The following is an 11,442-nucleotide window of genomic DNA, read 5'->3' on the forward strand; positions in this document are numbered from 1 at the left end:
AGCACAAGAAGCAATCTGGGTGAAGGAGTTCATTACCGACCTAGGAGTTATTCCCAATGCGTCGGGCCCGATGACTCTCTTCTGTGACAACACTGGAGCTATTGCCCTTGCCAAGGAGCCCTGGTTTCACAGGAAGACCAGGCATATCAAGCGTCGCTTCAACTCAATTCGTGAAAATGTTCAAAATGGAGACATAGATATTTGCAAAGTGCATACAGACCTGAATGTCGCAGATCCGTTGACTAAACCTCTTCCTCGAGCAAAACATGATCAACACTAGAACTCTATGGGTGTTCGATTCATCACAATGTAACTAGATTATTGACTCTAGTGCAAGTGGGAGACTGTTAGAAATATGCCCTAGAGGCAATAATAAAATGATTATTATTATATTTCCTTGTTCATGATAATTGTCTATTGTTCATGCTATAATTGTGTTATCCGGAAATCACAATGCGTGTGTGAATACATAGACCATAACATGTCCCTAGTAAGCCTCTAGTTAACTAGCTCGTTGATCAATAGATAGTCATGGTTTCCTGACTATGGACATTGGATGTCATTGTTAACGGGATCACATCATTAGGAGAATGATGTGATGGACAAGACCCAATCCTAAGCATAGCACAAGATCGTGTAGTTCGTTTGCTAGAGCTTTTCCAGAGTCAAGTATCATTTCCTTAGACCATGAGATCATGTAACTCCCGGATGCCGTAGGAGTGCTTTGGGTGCACCAAACGTCACAACGTAACTGGGTGACTATAAAGGTATACTACAGGTATCCCAGAAAGTATCTGTTGGGCTGACACGGATCGAGACTGGAATTTGTCACTCCGTATGACGGAGAGGTATCTCTGGGCCCACTCGGCAATGCATCATCATAATGAGCTCAATGTGACCAAGTGTTTGGTCACGGGATCATGCATTACGGTACGAGTAAAGTGACTTGCCATTAACGAGATTGAACGAGGTATTGGGATACCGATGATCGAATCTCGGGCAAGTAACGTACCGATTGACAAAGGGAATTGTATACAGGATTGATTGAATCCTCGACATCGTGGTTCATCCGATGAGATCATCATGGAACATGTGGGAGCCAACATGGGTATCCAGATCCCGCTGTCGGTTATTGACCAGAGAGTCGTCTCGGTCATGTCTACGTGTCTCCCGAACCCGTAGGGTCTACACACTTAAGGTTCGGTGACGCTAGGGTTGTAGAGATATTAGTATGCGGTAACCCAAAAGTTGTTCGGAGTCCCGGATGAGATCCCGGACGTCACGAGGAGTTCCGGAATGGTCCGGAGGTGAAGATTTATATATAGGAAGTCCAGTTTCGGCCATCGGGAAAGTTTCGGGGGTAATCGGTATTGTACCGGGACCACCGGAAGGGTCCCGGGGGTCCACCGGGTGGGGCCACCTATCCCGGAGGGCCCCATGGGCTGAAGTGGGAGGGGAACCAGCCCCTGGTGGGCTGGTGTGCCCCCATGGGCCTCCCCCTGCGCCTAAGGTTGGAAACCATAGGGGTGGGGGGCGCCCCACTTGGCTTGGGGGGCAAGTCCCCCCCTTGGCCGCCGCCCCCCCTTGGAGATCCCATCTCCTAGGGCCGGCGCCCCCCCTAGGGGCCCTATATATAGTGGGGGGAGGGAGGGCAGCCGCACCAAGTCTCTGGCGCCTCCTCTCCCCACGTAACACCTCTCTCTCTCTCTCTCTCTCTCTCTCTCGTTGGAGCTTGGCGAAGCCCTGCCGAGATCACCGTTGCTTCCACCACCACGCCGTCGTGCTGCTGGATCTCCATCAACCTCTCCTTCCCCTTGCTGGATCAAGAAGGAGGAGACGTCTTCCCAACCGTATGTGTGTTGAACGCGGAGGTGCTGTCCGTTCGGCGCTAGGTCATCGGTGATTTGGATCACGACGAGTACGACTCCATCAACCCTATTCTCTTGAACGCTTCCGCTCGCGATCTACAAGGGTATGTAGATGCACTCCCCTCTCCCTCGTTGCTAGATGACTCCATAGATTGATCTTGGTGATGCGTAGAAAATTTTAAAATTCTGCTACGTTCCCCATCAATTTATGTATTGATTGCCTTCCTTATGAGTGGCGGTCGGGGACGAGCGATGGTCTTTTCCTACCAATCTATCCCCCTAGGAGCATGCGCGTAGTACTTTGTTTCAATAACTAATAGATTTTTGCAATAAGTATGTGAGTTCTTCATGACAAATGTTGAGTCCATGGATTATACACACTTTCCTTCCTTCCACCATTGCTAGCCTCTCTAATACCGCGCACCTTTCGCCGGTATCATACACCTACCATATACCTTCCTCAAAACAGCCACCATACCTACCTATTATGGCATTTCCATAGCCATTCCGAGATATATTGCCATGCAACTTTCCACCGTTCCGTTTATTATGACACACTCCATCATTGTCATATTGCTTAGCATGATCATGTAGTTGAAATAGTATTTGTGGCAAAGCCACCATTCATAATTCTTTTATACTTGTCACTCATGCATCATTGCATATCTCGGTACATCGCCGGAGGCATTCACATAGAGTCATATTTTGTTCTAAGTATCGAGTTGTAATTGTTGAGTTGTAAGAAAAATAAAAGTGTGATGATCATCATTATTAGAGCATTGTCCCAGTGAGGAAAGGATGATGGAGACTATGATTCCCCCACAAGTCGGGATAAGACTCTGGACGAAAAATAAATAAAAGAGGCCAAAGAAGCCCAAATAAAAAAAGAGAAAAGAGGCCATAAAAAAAGAGAAAGGCCCAAATAAAAAAATAAAAAATAAAAAATAAAAAATGAGAGAAAAAGAGAGAAGGGGCAATGCTACTATCCTTTTACCACACTTGTGCTTCAAAGTAGCACCATGATCTTCATGATAGAGAGTCTCATATGTTGTCACTTTCATATAGTAGTGGGAATCTTTCATTACAGAACTTGGCTTGTATATTCCAATGATGGGCTTCCTCAAAATGCCCTAGGTCTTCGTGAGCAAGCAAGTTGGATGCACACTCACTAGTTTCTTTTATTGAGCTTTCATACACTTATAGCTCTAGTGCATCCGTTGCATGGCAATCCCTACTCACTCACATTGATATCTATTGATGGGCATCTCCATAGTCCGTTGATACGCCTAGTTGATGTGAGACTATCTTCTCCTTTTTGTCTTCTCCACAACCACCATTCTATTCCACCTATAGTGTTATGTCCATGGCTCACGCTCATATATTGCGTGAAGATTGAAAAAGTTTGAGAACATCAAAATTATGAAACAATTGCTTGGCTTGTCATCGGGGTTGTGCATGATTTAAATACTTTGTGTGGTGAAGATGGAGCATAGCCAGACTATATGATTTTGTAGGGATAGCTTTCTTTGGCCATGTTATTTTGAGAAGACATGATTGCTTCGTTAGTATGCTTGAAGTATTATTATTTTTATGTCAATATGAACTTTTGTCTTGAATCTTTCGGATCTGAATATTCATACCACAATTAAGAAGAATCACATTGAAATTATGCCAAGTAGCACTCCGCATCAAAAATTCTGTTTTTATCATTTACCTACTCGAGGACGAGCAGAAATTAAGCTTGGGGATGCTGATACGTCTCCAATGTATCTATAATTTTTGATTGCTCCATGCTATATTATCTACTGTTTTGAATGTTGATGGACTTTATTATACACTTTTATATCATTTTGGGACTAACCTATTAACCCAGAGCCCAGTGCCAGTTTCTGTTTTTACCCTGTTTTAGGGTTTCGAAGAAAAGGAAAATCAAACGGAGTCCAATTGACCTGAAACTTCACGGAACTCATTTTTGGAAGGAAAGAAGCCCAGAAGACTTGGAGTGCACGTCGGGGGATCTGCGAGGAGGTCATGAGGCAGGGGGCGCGCCCACCCCCTGGGCGCACCCTCCACCCTCGTGAGCCCCTCGTGCCCCCCTGACGTACTTCTTCCGCCTATATATCTCCATATACCCTAAAAATATCGGGGGGCACATTAGATCGGGAGTTCCGCTGCCAGAAGCCTCCGTAGCCACCGAAAACCAATCTAGACCCGTTCCGGCACCCTGCTGGAGGGGGGAATCCTTCTCCGGTGGCCATCTTCATCATCCTGGTGCTCTCCATGACGAGGAGGGAGTAGTTCTCCCTCGGGGCTGAGGGTATGTGATACGTCTCCAACGTATCTATAATTTTTGATTGCTCCATGCTATATTATCTACTGTTTTGGGCAATATTGGGCTTTATTATCCACTTTTATATTATTTTTGGGACTAACCTATTAACCGGAGGCCCAGCCCAGATTTGCTGTTTTATGCCTATTTTAGTGTTTTGAAGAAAAGGAATATCAGACGGAGTCGAAACAGAACGAAATCAACTGGAGAAGTTATTTTTGGAAGGAAACACACCCGATGGACTTGGACCCTACGTCAAGGAAGGAACGGGGTGCTCAAGAGGGTGGGGGCGCCCCCCTAGGGCGCGCCCCCTGTCTCGTGGGGCCCTTATGGCTCCCCTGACGTACCTCCTGCACCCATATATACCTATGTGACCTAAAACTTCCAGAACACAAGATAGATCGGGAGTTCCGCTGCCAGAAGCCTCCGTAGCCACCAAAAGTCAATCGGGACCCTGTTCCGGCATCCTGCCGGAGGGGGGAACCCTCACCGGTGGCCATCTTCATCATCCCGGTGCTCTCCATGATGAGGAGGGAGTAGTTCTCCCTCGGGGCTGAGGGTATGTACTAGTAGCTATGTGTTTGATCTCTCTCTCTCTCGTGTTCTTGAGATGATACGATCTTGATGTATCACGAGCTTTGCTATTATATTTGGATCCTATGATGTTTATTCCCCCCTCTACTCTCTTGTAATGAATTGAGTTTCCCCTTTGAAGTTATCTTATCGGATTGAGTCTTTAAAGATTTGAGAACACTTGATGTATGTCTTGCCGTGGATATCTGTGGTGACAATGGGATACCGCGTGCCACTTGATGTATGTTTTGGTGACCAACTTGCGGGTTCATGAACCTATGCATAGGGTTGGCACACGTTTTCGTCGTGATTCTCCGGTAGAAACTTTGGGGCACTCTTTGAGGTCCTTTGTGTTGGTTGAATAGATGAATCTGAGATTGTGTGATGCATATCGTATAATCATACCCACGGATACTTGAGGTGACATTGGAGTATCTAGGTGACATTAGGGTTTTGGTTGATTTGTATCTTAAGGTGTTATTCTAGTACGAACTCTAGGGCTGTTTGTGACACTTATAGGAATAGCCCAACGGATTGATTGGAAAGAATAACTTTGAGGTGGTTTCGTACCCTACCATAATCTCTTCGTTCGTTCTCCGCTATTAGTGACTTTGGAGTGAATCTTTGTTGCATGTTGAGGGATAGTTATGTGATCCAATTATGTTAGTATTGTTGAGGGAACTTACACTAGCGAAAGTATGAACCCTAGGCCTTGTTTACTATCATTGCAATACCGTTTACGCTCACTTTTATCACTTGCTACCTTGCTGTTTTTATTATTTCAGATTACAAAAACTATTATCTACTATCCATATTGCACTTGTATCACCATCTCTTCGCCGAACTAGTGCACCTATACAATTTACCATTGTATTGGGTGTGTTGGGTGTTGGAAATATGCCCTAGAGGCAATAATAAATTAGTTATTATTATATTTCCTTGTTCATGATAATCGTTTATTATCCATGCTAGAATTGTATTGATAGGAAACTCAGATACATGTGTGGATACATAGACAACACCATGTCCCTAGTAAGCCTCTAGTTGACTAGCTCGTTGATCAATAGATGGTTACGGTTTCCTGACCATGGACATTGGATGTCGTTGATAACGGGATCACATCATTAGGAGAATGATGTGATGGACAAGACCCAATCCTAAGCCTAGCACAAGATCGTGTAGTTCGTATGCTAAAGCTTTTCTAATGTCAAGTATCATTTCCTTAGACCATGAGATTGTGCAACTCCCGGATACCGTAGGAATGCTTTGGGTGTACCAAACGTCACAACGTAACTGGGTGGCTATAAAGGTGCACTTCGGGTATCTCCGAAAGTGTCTGTTGGGTTGGCACGAATCGAGACTGGGATTTGTCACTCCGTGTAAAGGAGAGGCATCTCTGGGCCCACTCGGTAGGACATCATCATAATGTGCACAATGTGACCAAGGAGTTGATCACGGGATGATGTGTTACGGAACGAATAAAGAGACTTGCCGGTAACGAAATTGAACGAGGTATCGGGATACCGACGATCGAATCTCGGGGAAGTATCGTACCGATGGACAAAGGGAATTGTATACGAGATTGATTGAATCCTTGACATCGTGGTTCATCTGATAAGATCATCGTGGAGCATGTGGGAGCCAACATGGGTATCCAGATCCCGCTGTTGGTTATTGACCGAAGAGTTGTCTCGGCCATGTCTGCATGACTCCCGAGCACGTAGGGTCTACACACTTAAGGTTCGATGATGCTAGGGTTATAGGGAAAGTATGTCCGCGGTTACCGAATGTTGTTCGGAATCTCGGATGAGATCCTGGACATCACGAGGAGTTCCGGAATGGTCCGGAGGTAAAGATTTATATATGGGAAGTCCCGTTTTGGTCACCGGTAAAGTTTCGGGTGCTATCGGTAACGTACCGGGACCACCGGGAGCGTCCCGGGGGTCCACCAGGTGGAGCCACCAGCCCCAGAAGGCTGCGTGGGCCAAGTGTGGGAGGGGACCAGCCCCAGGTGGGCTGGTGCGCCCCCCCACCAAGGCCCAAGGCGCGTGGAGAGTGGGAAGGGGGCAAACCCTAGGTCCAGATGGGCCTTAAGGCCCACCCTAGGGCGCCCCCTCTCTTCCTCCCCTTGGCCGCACCGTAGATGGGTTTTGGGGCTGCCATCATCCATAGGGATGGAACCCTAGATGGGGGCGCAACCCCTCCCCTCCCCTATATATACTTGAGGTATTGGGGCTGCCCAACATATGATTTGATCTCTCTCTTGGCGCAGCCCTACCTCTCTCCCTCCTCGTCTCTCGTAGTGCTTGGCGAAGCCCTGCTGGAGTCCCGCGCTCCTCCACCACCACCACGCCGTCGTGCTGCTGCTGGACGGAGTCTTCCCCAACCTTTCCCTCTCTCCTTGCTGGATCAAGGCGCGGGAGACGTCACCGGGCTGTACGTGTGTTGAACGCGGAGGCGCCATTGTTCGGCGCTTAGATCGGAATCGACCGCGATCTGAATCGCTGCATGTACGACTCCACCAACCGCGTTCTTGCAACGCTTCTGCTTAGCGATCTACAAGGGTATGTAGATGCACTCCCCTTCCCCTCGTTGCTAGATTACTCCATAGATTGATCTTGGTGATGCGTAGAAAATTTTAAATTTCTGCTATGATCCCCAACAGTGGCATCATGAGCTAGGTCTATGCGTAGTTTCTATGCACGAGTAGAACACAAAGTAGTTGTGGGCGATGATTTGTTCAATTTGCTTGTCGTTACTAGTCTTATCTTGATTCGTCGGCATTGTGGGATGAAGCATCCCGGACCAACCTTACACATACGCTTACGTGAGACTGGTTCCACCGACTGACATGCACTTGATGCATAAGGTGGCTGGCGGGTGTCTGTCTCTCCCACTTTAGCCGGATCGGATTCGATGAAAAGGGTCCTTATAAAGGGTAAATAGCAATTGGCATATCACCGTTGTGGTTTTGCGTAGGTAAGAAACGTTCTTGCTAGAAACCCATAGCAGCCACGTAAAACATGCAACAACAATTAGAGGACGTCTAACTTGTTTTTGCAGGGTATGCTATGTGATGTGATATGGCCAAAAGGATGTGATGAATGATATATGTGATGTATGAGATTGATCATGTTCTTGTAATAGGAATCACGACTTGCATGTCGATGAGTATGACAACCGGCAGGAGCCATAGGAGTTGTCTTCATTTATTTATGACCTGCGTGTCAATTAAAACGCCATGTAATTACTTTACTTTATTGCTAACCGTTAGCCATAGTAGTATAAGTAATAGTTGGCGAGGCAACTTCATGAAGACACGATGATGGAGATCATGGTGTCATGCCGGTGACGATAATGATCATGGCGCCCCGAAGATGGATATCAAAAGGAGCAACATGATATTGGCCATATCATGTCACTATTTGATTGCATGTGATGTTTATCATGTTTTACATCTTGTTTTCTTAGAACGACGGTAGCTTAAATAAGATGATCCCTCGCAATAATTTCAAGAAAGTGTTCCCCCTAACTGTGCACCGTTGCGAAGGTTCGTTGTTTCGAAGCACCACGTGATGATCGGGTGTGATAGATTCTAACATTCGAATACAATGGGGGTAAGCCAGATTTACACACGCAGTACACTTAGGTTGACTTGACGAGCCTAGCATGTACATACATGGCCTGAGAACACGGAAGACCGAAAGGTCGAACATGAGTCGTATAGAAGATACGATCAACATGAAGATGTTCACCGATGATGACTAGTCCGTCTCACGTGATGATCGGACACGGCCTAGTTGACTCGGATCGTGTATCACATAGATGACTAGAGGGATGTCTATCTAAGTGGGAGTTCATTGAATAATTTGATTAGATGAACTTAATTATCATGAACATAGTCAAAAGGTCTTTGCAAATTATGTCGTAGCTCACGCTTTGGTTCTACTGTTTTAGATATGTTCCTAGAGAAAATTTAGTTGAGAGTTGACAGTAGCAATTATGCGGACTGGGTCCGTGAACTGAGGATTGTCCTCATTGCTGCACAGAAGGGTTATGTCCTTAATGCACCGCTTAGTGCGTTGAACCTCGAGCATCGTCTGTAGATGTTGGAAAACATCTGACATACACGTTTTGATGACTACATGATAGTTCAATGCGTAATACTAACGGTTTAGAATTGTGGCACCAAAGACGTTTTTTGAAACGTCGTAGAACATATGAGATGTTCCAAAGACTGAAATGGGGATTTCAGACTAGTGCCCACGTCAAGAGGTATGAGACCTCTGGCAAGTTTCTTAAGCCTGCAAACTAAGGGAGAAAAACTCTATCGTTGAGCATGTGCTCAGATTGTCTGAGTACTGCAATCGCTTGAATCGAGTGGGAGTTAATCTTCCATATGAGATAGTGATAGTTCTCCATAGTCACTGCCACCAAGCTATTAGAGCTTAGTGATGAACTATAACATATCAGGGATAGACATGATGATCCTTGAGCAACTCGCGATGGTTGAGATCGCGAAAGTAGAAATCAAGTAGGAGCATCAATTGTTGATGGTTAAACCACTAGTTTCAAGAAGGGCAAGGGAAATAAGGGATACTTCATGAGACGGCAAATCAATTACTGCTCTAGTGAAGAAACCCAAGGTTGAACCAAACCCGAGACTAAGTGCTTCTATAATGAGGGGAACGGTCACTGAAACAGAACTACCCTAGATACTTGGTAAATGAGAAGGCTGGCAAGGTCGACAGAAGTATTTTGAATATACATCATATTATTGTGTACTTTACTAGTACTCCTAGTAGCACCAGGGTAATAAATACCGGTTCGGTTGCTAAGTGTTAGTAACTCGAAATAAAAGGCTACGGAGACTAGCTAAAGGTGAGATGACGATATGTTGGAAGTGTTTCCAAGGTTGATGTGATCAAACATCGCATGCTCCCTCTACCATCGGGATTGGTGTTAAACCGAAATAATTGTTATTTGGTGTTTGCGTGGAGCATAGACATGATTGGATTATGTTTATCGCCACACGGTTATTCATTTAAGGAGAATAATGGTTACTCTGTTTATTTGAATAATACCTTCAGTGGTCTTGCACCTAAAATGAATGGTTTATTGAATCTCGGTCGTAGTGATACACATGTTCATGCCAAAAGATATAAGATAGTAATGATAGTACCACGTACTTGTGGCACTGCCATTTGAGTCATGTTGGTGTAAAACGCATGAAGAAGCTCCATGTTGATGGATCTTTGGACTCACTCGTTTTTCAAAAGATTGAGACATGCGAACCATGTCTATTGGTAGATATGCATACAGATGGATCGTTTGGACTCACTTGATTTTGAATCACTTGAGACATGCAAATCATACCACATGGGCAAGATGACTAAAAGACCTCGTTTTCAATAAGATGGAACAAGAAAGCAACTTGTTGGAAGTAATACATTTTGATGTGTGCGGTCCAATGAGTGCTGAGGCACGCAGTGGATATCGTCATGTTCTTACTTCACAGATGATTTGAGTAGATGCTGAGTATATTTACTTGATGAAACACAAGTCTGAATTATTGAAAGGTTCAAGTAATTTCAGAGTGAAGTTGAAGATCGTCGTGACAAGATGATAAAATGTCTATGATATGATCATACAGATGAATATCTGAGTTACGAGTTTGGCACACAATTAAGACATTGTGGAAATTGTTTCACAACTAATACCGCCTGGAACACCATAGTGTGATGGTGTGTCCGAACATCATAACTGCACCCTATTGGATATGGTGCATAGCATGATGTCTCTTATCGAATTACCACTATCGTTTATGGGTTAGGCATTAGAGACAACCGCATTCACTTTAAATAGGGCACCACAGAATTCCATTGAGACGACACCGTATGAACTATGGTTTAGAGAAACCTGAGCTGTCGTTTCTTAAAAGTTTGGGGCTGCGATGCTTATGTGCAAAGTTTCAGGCTGATAAGCTCGAACCCAAAGCGAATAAATGCATCTTCATAGAATACCCAAAAATAGTTGGGTATACCTCCTATTTCAGATCCGGAAGCAAAAGTGATTGTTTCTAGAAACGGGTCCTTTCTCGAGGAAAAGTTTCTCTCAAAAGAATTGAGTGGGAGGATGGTGGAGACTTGATGAGGTTATTGAACCGTCACTTCAACTAGTGTGTAGCAGGGCACATGAAGTTGTTCCTGTGGCACCTACACCAATTGAAGTGGAAGCTTATGATAGTGATCATGAAACTTCGGATCAAGTCACTACCAAACCTCGTAGGTCGACAAAGATGCGTACTACTTCAGAGAGGTATGTAATCCTGTCTTGGAAGTCATGTTGCTAGACAACAATGAACCTACGAGCTATGGAGAAGCGATGGTGGGCCCGGATTCCGACGAATGGCTCGAGGCCATAAAATCCGAGAGAGGATCCATGTATAAAACAAAGTATAGACTTTAAAAGAACTACTTGATGGTCGTAAGGCTATTAGGTACAGATGGATTTTAAAAGGGAAGACAGACAATGATGGTAAGTGTCACCATTAAGAAAGCTCGACTTGTCGTTAAGATGTTTCCCGACAAGTTCAAGAAGTTGACTACGATGAGACTTTCTCACTCGTAGTGATGCTAAGAGTCTGTTGGAATTATGTTAGCACTTACTGCA

Source organism: Triticum urartu, chromosome 3 (assembly GCF_003073215.2).
Source record: "Triticum urartu cultivar G1812 chromosome 3, Tu2.1, whole genome shotgun sequence".
Lineage (NCBI taxonomy): Eukaryota > Viridiplantae > Streptophyta > Magnoliopsida > Poales > Poaceae > Triticum > Triticum urartu.